At 40.2% G+C, this 15,443-nt stretch overlaps 1 protein-coding gene across 1 annotated transcript in view; it reads left to right on the top strand.

The window, feature by feature from the left end:
• Positions 1 to 15,443, top strand: part of ahdc1 (AT hook, DNA binding motif, containing 1) — a 206,392-nt gene that overhangs the window by 7,893 nt on the left and 183,056 nt on the right. The window lies entirely within an intron of this gene.

Below are 15,443 nucleotides of genomic sequence, written 5' to 3'. Positions count from 1 at the left end.
GACGTTGTAGGTTGACTTTGACCTGGGTGCATCAGGCTATATTGTTAATATTTTCTGTTTTTCACACCAGTTCTCTTTGTGACCTGCTTGTGTGAGTTTAATGATTACAGACATTGTTACTTCGAAACTGGTTGCCATTGCTGACACATCTATTCATTCGGTTTAGGCTGGATTTATATTTTGGATTTTAAAGTTGAAAAGAGAAAACTTCAACCCAAGATTGAAGGACAGTGAATTTTCTTTTGTGTCTGGGTGTTTCTTTGTAATATTTCTGCTTAAATATGAATCATGTCAGATCTATGTGGTGGCTTCCTTTCATGGTGGCACTTCAGACACACATTCTGGTGATCCAGTTTTAGTAATGCTGTTGCCATGGGAGATTTCAGTATTCTTTGAGGCTTTGCGAGCCAGGTACAAAACATCTGTGCTTTCTAGTCTGTTTCTTTTTATTTTGAGGCATAGAAATAGTTGGCTGATTTAAATATTTATTTCAAGCCAGGATTTTGTTATGCTATTTGAGTACAAATTGTCACTCTTTCATAACAGTGACTCAGTGTAGTCAATAATGTAACAAAACTAGAATCTTGTTAAATACCTGTATTTGCTCACCTGATAGCAAACAGAAGTATATTTATGTGGTGCCTCCAAACTCTTTCAAAAAGGTAGAAAATTCCTGAGTTGCACGAATAGCCCTTGAATCAAAGTGGTTTTTAAACTGAGGAGGAGGAGCATTGCTACCTGTATCAACGTGCAATCTTTATCACTACCTACTGTCTTGTCTAGGAGAAAGTGAGGACTGCAGATGCTGGAGATCAGAGCTTCAAAAAGTGTTGCTGGAAAAGCGCAGCAGGTCAGGCAGCATCAAAGGAACAGGAGAATCGATGTTTTGGGCATAAGCCCTTCATTACTTTTGCCGGGCTTATGTCCAAAACGTCAAATTTCCTGTCCCTTTGATGCTGCCTGACCTGCTGCGCTTTTCCAGCAACACATTTTTAAGCTACTGTCTTGTCTGTCTTGAAAGTTTAACTATCACCCAATAGGCCCAGTGTCAAGGTTAGAGTGGTACTGGTAAAGTACAGCAGGTCAGGCAGCATCTGAGGAGCAGGAAAATCGACATTTCGGGCAAAAGCCCTTCATTACTTTTGCCCAATAGACCCAGTGTCATATTATGGTATCATAGTCACTTTTGACCAAGATTTAATTTCATTCATTTATTTCTATACCCAGGCAATATTTTTATTTTGTCATTTTATCAGTTGTTTGAAACATGATTCTCAGTTTAGTATGGCAATATTGTGGTTTTAACATTTGAATTGAGTGAGGTTTGTGTTTGTGATTCCCTTTAACAGAGTAGAGCCACACTGCAGACGGCCTCGTGCTTCAGGAGATTGCATTAACTGAGGAGTGAGAGGAGGCTTGTGTGAAACACATACCAGTTGGTCTGACGGGCCAGTCTATGTTGTGGGCTCAGTAAATCTTTGTAGTATCTGATCTAAGATGATGATTGGTTCTTTCTCTACACTGCTACAATGTGTGGCTCTCAACCAAGACATCCTTTTGAAAGTGTTGAGTTTTGTTTTGGCTTCCTATGGTCAGCACTTTCATATCGTGCCCCCGTGTCAGTCAGGATCAGATTAAGACTTATCAATATCTCTTTTACTTTAGAAGCTTGGAGAAATAGAACAATGTAAATTCTGTTAGCCAGAGTTAAAAAATCACACAACACCAGGTTATAGTCATTTGGCAGCACTAGTGTTTGGAGCGTTTTTCCTTCATCAGGTGGTTGTGATGAACCACCTGATGAAGGAGCGTCGCTCCGAAAGCTAGTGCTTCCCAATAAACCTGTTGGACTATAACCTGGTGTTGTGTGATTTTTAACTTTGTGCATCCCAGTCCAGCACCAGCACCATCAAATCATACTAGCCAGAGTGGGATTGATACTCAGTTACAGGATTTAAAAAATATATTATTAACACGTTGAGCTATCCAATTCCCAGAACTCGCTGTTTATTGTTTAACATAATAATATATGCCATTTGTAAAAACGTTATCTGTCATCCCAGTTCTCTGTTAAAATTGAGGTGTTAAATCCACTGAGGATTTGATAATAAATTGCCTTTTTGGAATTGGCTTTGGGTTGGCAAAAGGTTTCAGATAGAGTCATAGAAATGTACAGCACGAAAACAGACCCTTCGGTCCAACTCGTCCATGCCGACCAGATATCCCAACCTAATCTAGCCCCATTTGCCAGTACCTGGTCCATATTCCTCTAAACCCCTCCTATTCATATACCCATCCAGATGCCCTTTAAATGCTGTAATTGTACCAGCCTCCACTACTTCCTCTGGCAGTTCATTCCATACATGTACGAACCTCTGTGGGAAAAATGTTGCCCCGTAGGTCCCTTTTCTCTTTCCCCTCTCACCCTAAACCTATGCCCTCTAGTTCTGGACTCCCCCACCCCAGACTTTATCTATTTACCCTATCCATGCTCCTCATGATTTTATAAACCTCTATAAGGTCACCCCTCAGCCTCCGACGCTCCAGGGAAAACAGCCCCAGCCTACTCAGCCTCTCCCCATAGCTCAAATCCTCCAACCCTGGCAACGTCCTTGTAAATCTTTTCTGAAACCTTTCAAGTTTCACAATATCCTTCCAATAGGTAGTAGACTAGAATTTCACTCAATATTCCAAAAGTGGCCTGATCAATGTCCTGTATCGCTCCAACATGACCTACCAACTCCTACACTCACTTTCCTTTATTGGTCAGAGTATTATGTCAAATTGCCTTCTTCACTATCCTATCTACCTGTAACTCTACTTTCAAGGAGCTATGAACCTGCGCTCCACGTCTGTTTGTTCATCAGCACTCCCCATGAGTTTGTTTCAAACCTGTAATAGTACAGAAATATGACACTTGACCAGGGTAAACACTAAGGTGAATTGAACATCTAAATTCTCTGCCCTGATAGCTTCAGCCTTTTGAATCTTGAAAAGGGGGTATGTACATTTAAGAAAAATAGGTCAGTTTTGAGCAGCAGGAGGTGGCATGATAGCAAGGCTGGATGAGAAGCTGACCGTGTCGTAGGAGATCAGGAACAATTGTGATAGTAACAGCTCCATGTATTCAACCCTTCGAGTTAGTAAAACCACCAGCACTGTAAGGGGGCTTGGCAAAACATTCGAATGATCAGAATTAGAGGTTGGCTGATCGTGCTAAGGATAAATTGTAATGTTGTTGATTTTCCTTAATGCTCACTTTGCATTTGAAATGTTTTGATGTTATTACAATCTCCTGGACATTTTTTTTCCCTTGGGTTGCTCCCCCCGCCATTCTGTGCCGCACTGCAATAAGCAACCAGAAAGTGAACCTATTGTATTGAATGGGGAAAATTCGACAGGTATAACAGGTACTTAGAACCACAGTGTGGCAGCTCCCTGACTGGATTTCATTAGCACTTCTGGGCTTTATGATACAAATTGTGCAATCTCTGGAATTAAACGCAATCTTTATATCATTACATTTCTCACTACGTCCAAAACTGAAAATATTATATTAAAGATTTGCCTATTTGAACCCTGTTGGGACCTCCCAGTTACGGTTCATCCTTGACGTGCCACAGGAACATTGATTACGGAAGAAAATAGCAACTTTCTGCATGTTGTAACTTTTTTTTGTCAATGTTCTGCTACGTTTAAGGTAGTTTAATTACTTATTTAAAAAAAAGTTCCGCATGAAACATGATTGCAAAACATAATCTGAGGAAGTAAGTTCTTTGCAGTACCTGGGTGGTTACTGATAAGCAAGAATTCCTGGGTTTACCCTCAGGCATTTAAATCTGATATATTGTGAATTTCTTAACCCAGGCTTTTATTGAATTTACAGCATGTTACAGAAATTCTATTGTGTAAAATCTTTGCAAAACAGTATTAATTAAAAGGTGTTGCCACAATAAAATGCATTTTTAAATTTATTTTTATTGTACCTTTCCAAGAGTCAACATTCACAGAAATGTTTGATGAAGTCATTGTGTGGTTTAATTATATGGTGCTTACAGGAGGAGTAAATTGATGTACTGAGTTTCTTGGCAGATTGCACTGTGCTGGAAGCAGTGAGTATTTAAGTTATTAAGCTGTTTGCTTTTGTTACTGTGGGGTTCAGTAGGGGAATCTGAGTGCATGGATCAGTAACATGCTGGCTGTTTGGGGTTGTTGTTTGTCCCCTTTTATGACTCTGTTCCTTTTTACTATTGGGAGTCATACTTTTCCTGATAGTTTTATTTGCCCTGCTGAAAGAATCTCAGAATTGTTACAATGAAGAATGAGATCATTCAGCCCATCATATCTGCACCAACTCAATTACTTTGAGCCATTCTTCTCCCTTTCCCCCAAAACTCTGCACAGTTTTCCTTTTTAGGTTTTAATTGAATCTCCTACTCAGTCTCGGCAATGCATTCCAGACCTTAACCACTTGTTGCGTGAAGAGGTGTTTGTTTTCTTCTATCACGTTTTTGCTGCTTTTACCAATACCATTAATTCTAAGCCCTCTGATTCTCAATCCTTTCATGAGTGGAAACAGTTTTTCCTTACCAATCTCTTTGGATTCCACATTATTTTGAATTTCTATGTCAAATATTCTCTCCACCATTTCCTTTCCAAGGAAGATAGGCAAAAAACTTAACCAATCCATATTCATTACCAAAGTTCCTTATCTCTAGTGACATTCTTGTGAAAATATTCTGCACACTCTGTATTCCCCCCCACCCCTCTATCCTTCCTAACTGGGGCCCAGAACTCGGCATGATATCCAAACAGACTTGAATTGTAGTCCGAATCAAGTTCACCATCGCCGTCTCCATGCTATTGTACTATATGGCCCTATTAATAAAGCCTAGGGTACTGTGTGCTTTAATTGTTCTCCAAACCTGGGAGAAAGCAAAGACTGCAGATGCTGAGATCAGAGTCGAGAGTGTGGTGCTGGAAAAACACAGCCGGTCAGACAATATCCGAGGAACAGGGGAATCGACGTTTCAGACCTAAGCCCTTCATCAGGAATGTGAGGCCTGTCCAATTACTTTCAATTATTCACACATACTGTATATAATTCCAGATGCCTCTGTTCCAGCATCCTCTTTTAGAATTGTGCTCTGATTTATACTGTCTCTGTGTTCTACCTAATAAAGTGAATCACTTTACACATTACTCCATTGAAATTCATCTACTGATTCTCACCCATTCTACCAATTTGTCTATGTCCTTTCATTATCTTCCCCTCAGTTCAAGTTTCATATTATCTGCAGTCATTGAAATTGTGTCCTGTAGATCAAGGTCTGTGCTGTTAATATATATCAGGAAAAGTATGAGTCCCAATAGTGACCCCTGCTGACAAACTCCATACAAACCTTTCCCCATCCTGAATAATATCCATAAAGCTGCACACTGTTTGCTGTCACTTTGCCAATTCCATACCCATGCTTTTACTATCCCTTTAATTCCCTGAGTTTAAACCTTACTCAAGACTGTTGTGCCCAGTACCTTCTGGAAGCCTACATACACCACATTGGTTACATTAATCTCTACAATCCTCTCTGGTCCCACTTTCTAAAAACTCATGCAAGTTAATTAAACATGCTTTTTCCTGAAGAAATCTATGTGGACATCTTTAGTTACATTATAACTTGGTCCATGAGATCTGGTAAATGTGTCCCAAATTATATTTTCTAGATGTTTCCTAGTAGTGAAGCAAACTTAATTGAGCTGTTCTGCTGCTTTATGTTCTCTTGAAAAGTGGTTCAGGTGTTGGAAGGGGTAGGGTTATGTACACCATAAATTACTCAATGCTTCATCAGGTTCAAATATGTTACTATTTTTAAACATGCCTGTGTTTATGGCCAGCAAAATGCTGCAACCAGTCACTGGGCTCTGACACTCAGCTGTTGCTGAGATCTTTCAGCAGTAAAAGCAGCAAATATTGTCATGAGCAGAGGAACTTGCCCGGTTTCCCAGGAGACATGGGGCTGGATTTTCTGAGGAGTGGAAATCTCTCAGATTCCCAATCAGGCCGTTTCTTAATGAAAGACAAGCTCCATAATTCTGAAAGGGGATTCCAGTCAGGGCACCCTGAAAAGGGGAGTCACACTTTCATTCTGACAGCTCTCTTGTAACGCAGGACTGTCAGGGGAAGGTAAACGTGTCCCTTTTTCATAGCAGTGAGTTGCTGTATTCTGAAATTTAAGGGTCCTGACACCCACTTTGACAGCTGCTGTCAGACTGTAATTCCATGAGGCAAAAATAAAGTTAGGGTGATTCGAGGGTCTGTGCCAAATGGGGGAGGGCTAGGGTACCAGCAGACTATGGTGTCAGCTGTCAGGGGCAGAATGGGAACAGTGCAGGATGCTAAGAAGGGAGTATGGGCTCATGTGGGTGAGTGCAAGGTGGCCAGATAAGTGTTCAGGGTAAAGGGGTTGTGTTAGATATGACTGGCTGAGCATAGGGTTATCGGGTTGTGGGGATGGGTAGAAGGGAATGGGGCTCAAGTCTGAGAATGTGCTTCACCTCCCATTGGACATTGTAATCAGGGATGTGAGGGAGGTATAGAGTCAGTTGAATAGATACTCAGACTATTTGATAATTTAACTTCTACTAAGTGACTATTTGCTTAACTTAAACGGAACCCTCCAATCCAAGACCAGAACCAGAGAACATTGGTTTAGGGTGAGAGGGGAAAGGTTTAAAAGGGACTTAAGGGTAGCTTTTTCATGCAGAGGGTGGTGCGTGTATGGAATGAGCTGCCAGAGGAAGTGGTGGAGGCTGATATAATTGCAATATTTAAGAGGCATCTGGATGGGTATATGAACAAGAAGGGCTTAGAGGGATATGGGTCAAGTGCTGGCAAATGGGACTAGATTAGTTTATGATATCTGGTCAGTATGGACGAGTTGGACCAAAGGGTCTCTTTCTGTGCTGCACATCTCTGTGACTCTATGGTACAAACAGATACTTTGGGAGATTTCAGGCATACAGGAATTACCCAGAGAATCTGAAACTTGACAGGAAATTCCTACAGAGTTCAAAGGGTGCCCATGCATAACTGCTTGGCCATGGGGAAATCCAAACGGTCAGTGCTGAGGATATCCATTGCTAATATGGACTTTTTAAAAACTTAACGGCAAAATTGATACCTCAAATTTGCATGCCTTTAACTGCCACAGAGAGTTTCAGTGACAAACAGACTAACAAAACAATGCATGGCTGAGATCAGAGATTCACTTCATGGAGTTATAATTAGTGGGTATGTAAAAAAACTTCATCGTTATTATGCTACATTAACCTATTTTGATGTGAAAATCTTGATTTTTTTTGTTATGGCATTGAACCTCACACTTTTGATTTGCTGCCATGTATGGGTCAAATATTTGGGTGTGGATTATTGGGATTTGATCCACTGAAAGATCAATGCTTGCAATATATCTAGTCATTGGGATTTGCTAATAAACTCCTAAAGCTGTTTTTATATCCTGGGTATAGATTTGACACGATGGCCTGTTTACAGCACTCATGAATACTGCTGCCTCTGTAATTCCTTTCCACATCGGACAGAAAAACACAGCATTAGCTTGGACTAGCAAACCAGCATTCCACAGGAACAATAGACTTGGAGCTGTGCAAGAAGAGTTAACAGATGACAGGAGTTATAGATCTTTGATAGGGCTTTTAAAATTACAAAGTGCAAAGAGGAAAGTTGAGTAGTTTAGGGATGAAGAGCCAGAGAACAGGACTGAGACAGTTGAAGACTCTGTCTGCATACTTAAACACAAGCTTCTAGTAATGCTAACTGCAGCCTGAAAGCTGGTGAGAGTTTTGATCTTAGCAAAAGACTGACAGGGCAGTAGGCTCTTTTTAAGCATTAAAAATTGAACAGCAGCCCAATGGATCACATGGGAACTTTTCTTTGAAAAAAAAACTTCAATTTGAAAGATTAAAATGTGGGCTCTGCATCAGTTGCAACTGTAATGCAGTTAGTATGGAGGATACCCAGCGAGGCTGTGTGTGGTCTGAAACCGGACACCCAGCTCCAAAGTGAGGCAAGTTTGTTCTCAATTCTAATACATATCTCCTGCTGTACAGTTTCACAGCAATGCAAAATCTGCAGTTGCAAGGACATGAGAAATAGGAGTGAGTGTGGGCCATTCAGCCCCTCTAACTTGCCCCACCATTCAATAGGATCATGGCTGATCTGCCCTAGTCTTCAACTCCTCATTTATGTTGATTCAAATTTCATTAATTCTTCAAGTTTTTAATTCCCCAATATTTCAAATGTCTGTCAACCTCTTTAAACACTTAATAATCCAGCCTCCACAGCTCTTTGGGATAGAGAATCCAGACATTTGTTACCCTCTAAGAGAAGAAATTCCTTCACATCTCAGTTTTAAATGAATGTACCTTTTACTCTGTAACCATGTCTCCTCATTCAAGATTGTCCCAAACACCACCTCCACGTCTACCCTTAAGAGCCCCTCAGAATCTTGTATTTTTCAATAAGATCAGTCCTCAATCTTCAAAGCTCAAATAAATAAAAGCCTGTTTTGCCGTTCTTGATCCGATACTCGCTTTATCCTAGGAAGCTGCAAACGGAACCTCTTTTGAACTGCTCACAATGTTACTACATTCTTTCTCAAATACAGGAACCAAATCTAGACACCATCCTCCAGGTGTAGCCTCACCCAGTATAGTTGGAACAAGACTTACTTATTTTTAAACTCAAACCCCCTGGTAATTAAGACCAATATTCCATTTTCTTTCTCAATGTCTTGCTACGCTTGCATGCTAGCATTTTGTGTTTCATGCACAAGAACACCCAGATCCATTTATGTTGCAACTCTTTCAGGCTTTTCTCCATTTCAGTGTTAGTCTACCAATGTGTATGACATTGCACTTTCCTCATTAAATTCTATATGTCAAGTTGTTGTGCACTCACAACCTATCTCTGTCCCTTTGCAGATTCCTATGTCCTTATTATAACATGCTCTCACATGTATTTTTATATTATCTGCAAATTTGGGGACATTACAGTCTGCTTCTAATGCCATGTCTTGATATTGATAGTAAATAATTGAGATATTAGGACTGGTACTCTACCAGTTAAATCTTTCTAACCTGAAATCGACCCAATCATCCTGACTCTGACTTCTGTTTTAACCAATCCTCAAGCCATGGTAATATTACCTCAATGGTATGGCCTCCTTGTGTAATAACATTTTGTGACACCTTATCAAATACCTTCTAGAAATTCAACACATTTTTATTTATCAACTCTGCTTGTTATAACCGCAAAGACCTCTAGTAAACTAGTCAAATTTTGATTTCCCTTTCACAAAACTATGTTTGGTTGCATTAAACTTTTCTAAATATCCTGCTATTTCTTCCTTAATTAGTGGATTCTAGTATTTTCCCAATGATAGATAATGGGCTAAAGAGTCACTGGTTTCCTACATTCTGGTTCTCTGCCTGTTTCAACAGGGGTGTCACAGTAGCAGTTTTCCAATCCCAGAACACTCCCGGAATTCTAAAATATTTTAACCAATGCCTCCACTATCTCAGCAGACAATTCCTTTTAAAACCTTGGATGTAGGCAGTTGGATCCTGGCAATTTGTCTGCCTTTAGTCCCATTAGTTTGACAAATGCCTCGTTCTTTATGATAGAGACTGTTCTATGATCTTTCCTCCCATGAGTAACTTGCCTATCTGTTATCTTGGAAATATTTATAGTAGCCTTCATGAAGACTGATGCAACATATTGGTTTAAATTATCTACCATTTCACTTCCCTGTTATTAATTCCACATTGTATCCTCCAAGGATTCCATGTTGTTTTATATACTTGTCGAAGCTTTTGCTGTTTGTTTTTGTTTCTTGACAATTTACTTTCTTAATTTTTTTTGCATTTATTAGCATTTCGGTCATCCACTGTTACTTCTTTTAAAAACAATGTTTATCCTGCAGTAGTTTCTGTTGCTTTGTATGCCTTAGCTTTTGACTGGATACTCCCCTTGGCTACTTTTGTATGCCACAGGTGGTTCATTCTTATTGAGTTCTCCTTTTTTGAGCAGAATACATATTTTGATGAGTATTGTAAAATATTGACTACCGCTCCTCATCTGCTAACTTCCTCCTTAGATAATATTCCCAACATGCTGTAGATAACTCCTCTTTCATCCCTCTGTAATGTCCCTATTTAAGTTGAGGACATTGGTTTGTGACCTGGAGTGACTCTCCTTCAAACTGAATTTGGAATTCTACCGTGTTGTGATTGCTACCACTTGCATTCATAACTGCACAATCTCCTATTAATTCTACCTCATTACACATTAACCAGACCTAAAACAACCTGCTCCAAGTTAGGAATGTGCAATGCATGGTTCATCTGTACTGTACCCATGCCATCTAATATGCTCAGTCAATATGTAGATAAAAATCACTCCTAACAATTTTAATGTCATTCTTAAATGCCTCCATTGTTTTCTGATTTATATTCTTTCTGACAGTGAGGCACCTCTTTGGGGGCCTATAGAAGACTCCCACACATGACTTGTTTCCCTTACCATTCTTTACTTCCACCAAGTTAATCCCACAGCATGATCTGTTGCACTGATATTGCTATGGATCGCTATACTGACCCACTTCTTTATTAACAAAGTTATCCCACTCCTTTCCTTTTTTGCCTGTTTTTCCAGAATGTCAAATACTCTTAATATTGAGTTCCCAGTCTGGATCACCATCTGGATCGTGGATGTGGGATGCCTGCAGATGATACTTCACTCCAAGTAAATGGCCACAGAAGCATTGAACAGTGTGGCTCAGGATTCCATTTAACCCATCAATCCCATGTTGGCTCTGTGTAAGAACAATTTAACTTGTTCCACTTGCTAAATCCTTCCTCTGTAGCCTTCTAAATGTTTCCCTTCAGGTGTTTATTTGATTCTCTTTCTGAATTGAATCACCCGTCACCTTCCTGGCTGGTGTTCCAAATGTAACACCTCCTGCATTTTTCCTCCTGTTCCTTTTGATCCTTCAGCCAACCAAAGTCTGCACCCTCTGATTGTGAGCCTTGACACCAATGGGAACAGTTTCTCTCCATCAGCTATTAGTGTTCAAATTTTGAACATTTCAAACAAATCACCTTACAGCCTGCCAATTTCCAAGAAGACTCAAGTTGCTCTGATCTGTACATGTAAAGTTTGTGTCTCATGTCCAGAACAGTAATTGTAAATCTTTCACGTGATATCTTTTCATGTCGTTCCGAGGATATGTTGCCCAGAATTGGATATGATGCCCCACTGCATCTCGAAGCATTGTTTTTGAAAAGGTTCATCACAAAATCCTTGCTTTTGTACTCTGTGGCTCTATTTGTAAAGCCCAAGATCCTGTCCTTCTGTTTGATTGCTTTCTTATCCTGTCTCACCACATTCAGCAATTCGTGCATTTATATGCCTAGGTCACACTCCCTCTCTCCCCATTCCTTTTAAAATTGTACTTTGTTTGCTGATGTCCTTCCTCACTTTTGCGATGACAGCATGTTACTCCACATTTCTAATGATGACCAGTCTCAAGGGCTCAATTTCCTGTTCCTCGTTTGCTGCCTGACCTGCTGTGCTTTTCCAGCATCACACTCTCCATTCTGATCTCCAGCATCTGCAGTCCTCTCCTCCTCCTGACCAATCTCAGTCAGTTAAGACCAAACATGATATTTAAGAAATGGTTGTAAAGATTTGTCTGAGATTTTTTGTTCAGAAACGGTATAGTTTTGTAATTTTAATAATTCCCAACTCCTTCATTTCCTCTCGGGGCAAATATTCAGGTGTCTGATTGAACGCCAAAATATAATTTGCCTTAAGTGGGAACCAGGTGTGTTTGAACCTCTCACAGGAATTAACCAGTCCCCTTAATTAAAACAGAATTACATTTTCAATCAAGCTCCAGTGAACTCGAGCCCCATTAATATCAGGGTCTCCAGGTAAAATGTTGCTGAGGGAGTGTTTTTTTACATTCATTCACAGAATGTGGATGTAGCTGACTGAGCCAGCATGTGTTGCTGATTCCTCATTTGCCCAGGGGACAGTGAAGAGTTGTCCACATTACTATGGGTCTAGCGTTGGAGTTGGTGATCACCCTGTTCCTATTTTGACCATTGCTGGTTGAAAAGAAATGCCAGAGAGAAACTTCCAAAAACATTTATTTTGTGTCTTGTGTTATCCCTGTTAGCTTTGTCATGAGCATGTAAGGAATTTTATCACATTTTCTTAAATAAAAGTTAGGCTTCTCCTTATTAAGTACTTGTTCAGGTGAAATTTGTCCATTAATTCTCAATGTTCACCTCTAATTTTTAACGTGCCCAGCCATTGCCACTTGAGGAAACTCCCCATGAAACATTCGGTTATGTGTAGATTATTAATGCCACTGAGGGAAACGAAAGATTTTGGATATGTAGTGACTAAACTCCTGGAAAATCTGGTGGTACATTCCCTGCTGCTCACTCCAGAAGACACTTTACACTGTACCATCAAAATCATGCATAGGCTGTTAAAGTGAATCATTACAGAGTACTGAAAGAGCTTGTAACATTTTCATTAATTATTTACCAACTAAAGGGAATAAGGATTTCATGCAGTTAGTTCTTTTATAGTTAATTAACTGTATTTGACTGTTGTATTTCTCTTAGTTAACCTCCCTGTCCAAAAATGTGTTCCTCCAAACCCTCTGCCTGCTGTGTTCAGTTCTACAGAGTCTTGTTTCCTCCTTGCCCTTGTTGTTTCTCTGGTCTGCGCTGGCTCCCAGTGTACCTGTGCCTAGATTTTAAAGCTGGTATTTTCATTTTAGAACCTTTCTGGCCTTCATTGTTCAATATTTTGTGAGCACCGCCCTCTCTACCTTTGAACTCCTGGTGTCTTCTCTATTAGCCACTTCCTTTGCCCTCTAGTTTTTAAACATCTTGGTCCCAGGCTCTGGAATTCCCTTCCCCCTACTTTTTAAAATGCTGCTTAAAAGTTAACTTCTGTGACCAAGTGTTTGGTCATTGGTGTTGATAACTCGGTTTGGTATCAGTTATTAATACTTTTGTGAAGCAGCTTGGAACACTTTATGAAGTTTGCTGTCTAAGTGCAATTTAACATAGAAAATAGGAATAGGAGTAGGTCTTTCCTCTCTTCGAGGCAAGAGTGTGGTGCTGGAAAAGCACAGCAGATCAGGCAGCATCTGAGGAGCAGGAGAAGCAACGTTTAGGGCAAAAGCCCTTCATCAGGAATACTCATTCCTGATGAAGGGCTTTTGCCTGAAACCTCAATTCTCCTGTTCCTCGGTTGCCGCTGACCTGCTGTGCTTTTCCAGCACCGCACTCCATCCTGATCATCCAACTCAATTGAAGATTTGAGAAAAGTATAAAATCCTATCCTGTATGGAGATTAAGAAAAGATACAATATCTGCCTTGAGTTTTAATCTCAGTTATGGTTTGTGCAAAGTTGTTCCCTTTTGTTCAGGGGATGTAGGCAGCTCTGGCTTGCCCAGGGTTTATTACTTATCCTTTCATGCCCATAGGGCCTCTAAGAACAAGCCACCTTGCTGTACGTCTGCAGCCGTATAAAGACCAGACCCGGCATTAATGGCAGATTTCAAACAAAAAAACAAATTGCTAGAGAAACTCAGCAGGTCTAGTTGCATCTTTTTAAGAGAAGGGTCACTGGACTCTAAATGTTAGCTTTGTTCTCACTGCACAAGGCTATTAGACTTATTTGCTGAATTGCTGCAGCAGTTTCTGTTTTTGTTTCAGATCCCCAGCATCTGCAGTTTTTTTTGTTTGATTTTGGGATGGTAGATTTCCTTCCCTGCACGACATTAGTAATTCCAGTAGTTTTATTCTGACAATTGACCGTGATTACACAATGAACCTTATGCCAGCTATTTCATTCTACATTCTGATCGAAATAAAATTACATCATCTAGAATGGTGATATTCAAATCCATACCCATGAGTGTAAGTTTTGCATTCTGATTTACAGTTAGAGAGTCATACTTATACATATGGAAACAGACCTTTCGGTCCAACTTATCCATTCTGACTAAGTTTCCTAAACTAAACAAGTCCCATTTGCCTACATTTGGCCCATTTCCCTCGAAACCTTTGCTATTAGTAACATTAACACTTACGTCAGCGCCTCCACATTCAGATATTGTGCCCAGTTTTCTATCCTTTGCTATTAATTATTCATCTCACTACATTTTGTCCTTTGTGGTAGACTGAGCCATGTGCTTCATTTGTTTATTTGTCAAGAAATCTTTGGACACCTTTTTAGTTTTTGTGGACAGTCTGTTGAAAAGTGGGGAAATGCCAGCAATATTAACCAGTCCACTTTTGTCAGTCAGTTATACTTAAGTTGTATTTCGGTTGAATTTTCCTCGACAGTCAATTTTGAGGTTTTAAGTGTGGTAGCACAAAGATACCATCTCACGAAAATCATTTCAAGCTTGGTTGTAAATTCTTGGTTATAACTGGAACTGGAGTCTTCTTTGGTGATGACACCCGAGGGAGGTACTCACAAGCACACATTATCTTAGCATGTCACATTGCTCAAACATGTTCCACAGCATTTCATCAACAATGGATTGTTTGAAAATGTAATTGACATTCATACAGGGGTTGATCCGCTATAACACGACAGATGTGTTCCTCTGCAACCTCATGCTCGAGAAAATTGCGCTGTCGAAGATCGCTAACATAAAATCGTTTCAACCATTCAGTAGAAAATTCGCATTATCCAAACAGCAGCCACAATCTGTCAATCGCGTTATAGCCGATTCGTGCTGATAAAACACGCGTTACAGCAGAACAACCAGTGTTCAGTAAATAAGGTGTTTCATATTGCACTGTGGCACAAAATGAATTTTACCGATTTCATACAATACAGTACAATGCAAGATCAGGCCCTTTGGCCCACCAAACCTGTGCCAACTCTACTCCTTACTTGGACCCTCTACCTACTGCCCACACATGGCTTCTATCCCTCTGTTCACCTCCCGTTCATGTGTCTATTAAAATACACCTTAAACTTTGCTGATTTACCTGTTTCTACCATCTCCATGGCAGTGTGTCCCAGGCACCCACCACCCTCTGGGTGAAATAATTTGCCCTGCACTTCTCCCTTAGACCTTTCCCCTCTCACTGTGAACCTGTGTCCTCTTGTTGTTGACCTTTCCACCCTGGGGAAAAACTTCTGACTATCCAACCTATCTATACCTTTCATAATTTTTTGGACCTCTGTCAGGTCACCCCTCAGCCTCTGACATTCCAGTGAAAACAATCCAATTTATCCAGCCTCTACTCATAACACTCCACACCAGGCAACATCCTGTTAAACCTTCTCTGCACCCTCTCCAAAGCATCCACGTCCTTC

This window comes from Hemiscyllium ocellatum, chromosome 30, assembly GCF_020745735.1.
Source record: "Hemiscyllium ocellatum isolate sHemOce1 chromosome 30, sHemOce1.pat.X.cur, whole genome shotgun sequence".
NCBI classification, from domain to species: domain Eukaryota; kingdom Metazoa; phylum Chordata; class Chondrichthyes; order Orectolobiformes; family Hemiscylliidae; genus Hemiscyllium; species Hemiscyllium ocellatum.
Note: the sequence above shows the minus strand (reverse complement) of the source record. Positions and strands in the feature narration are given on the sequence as shown.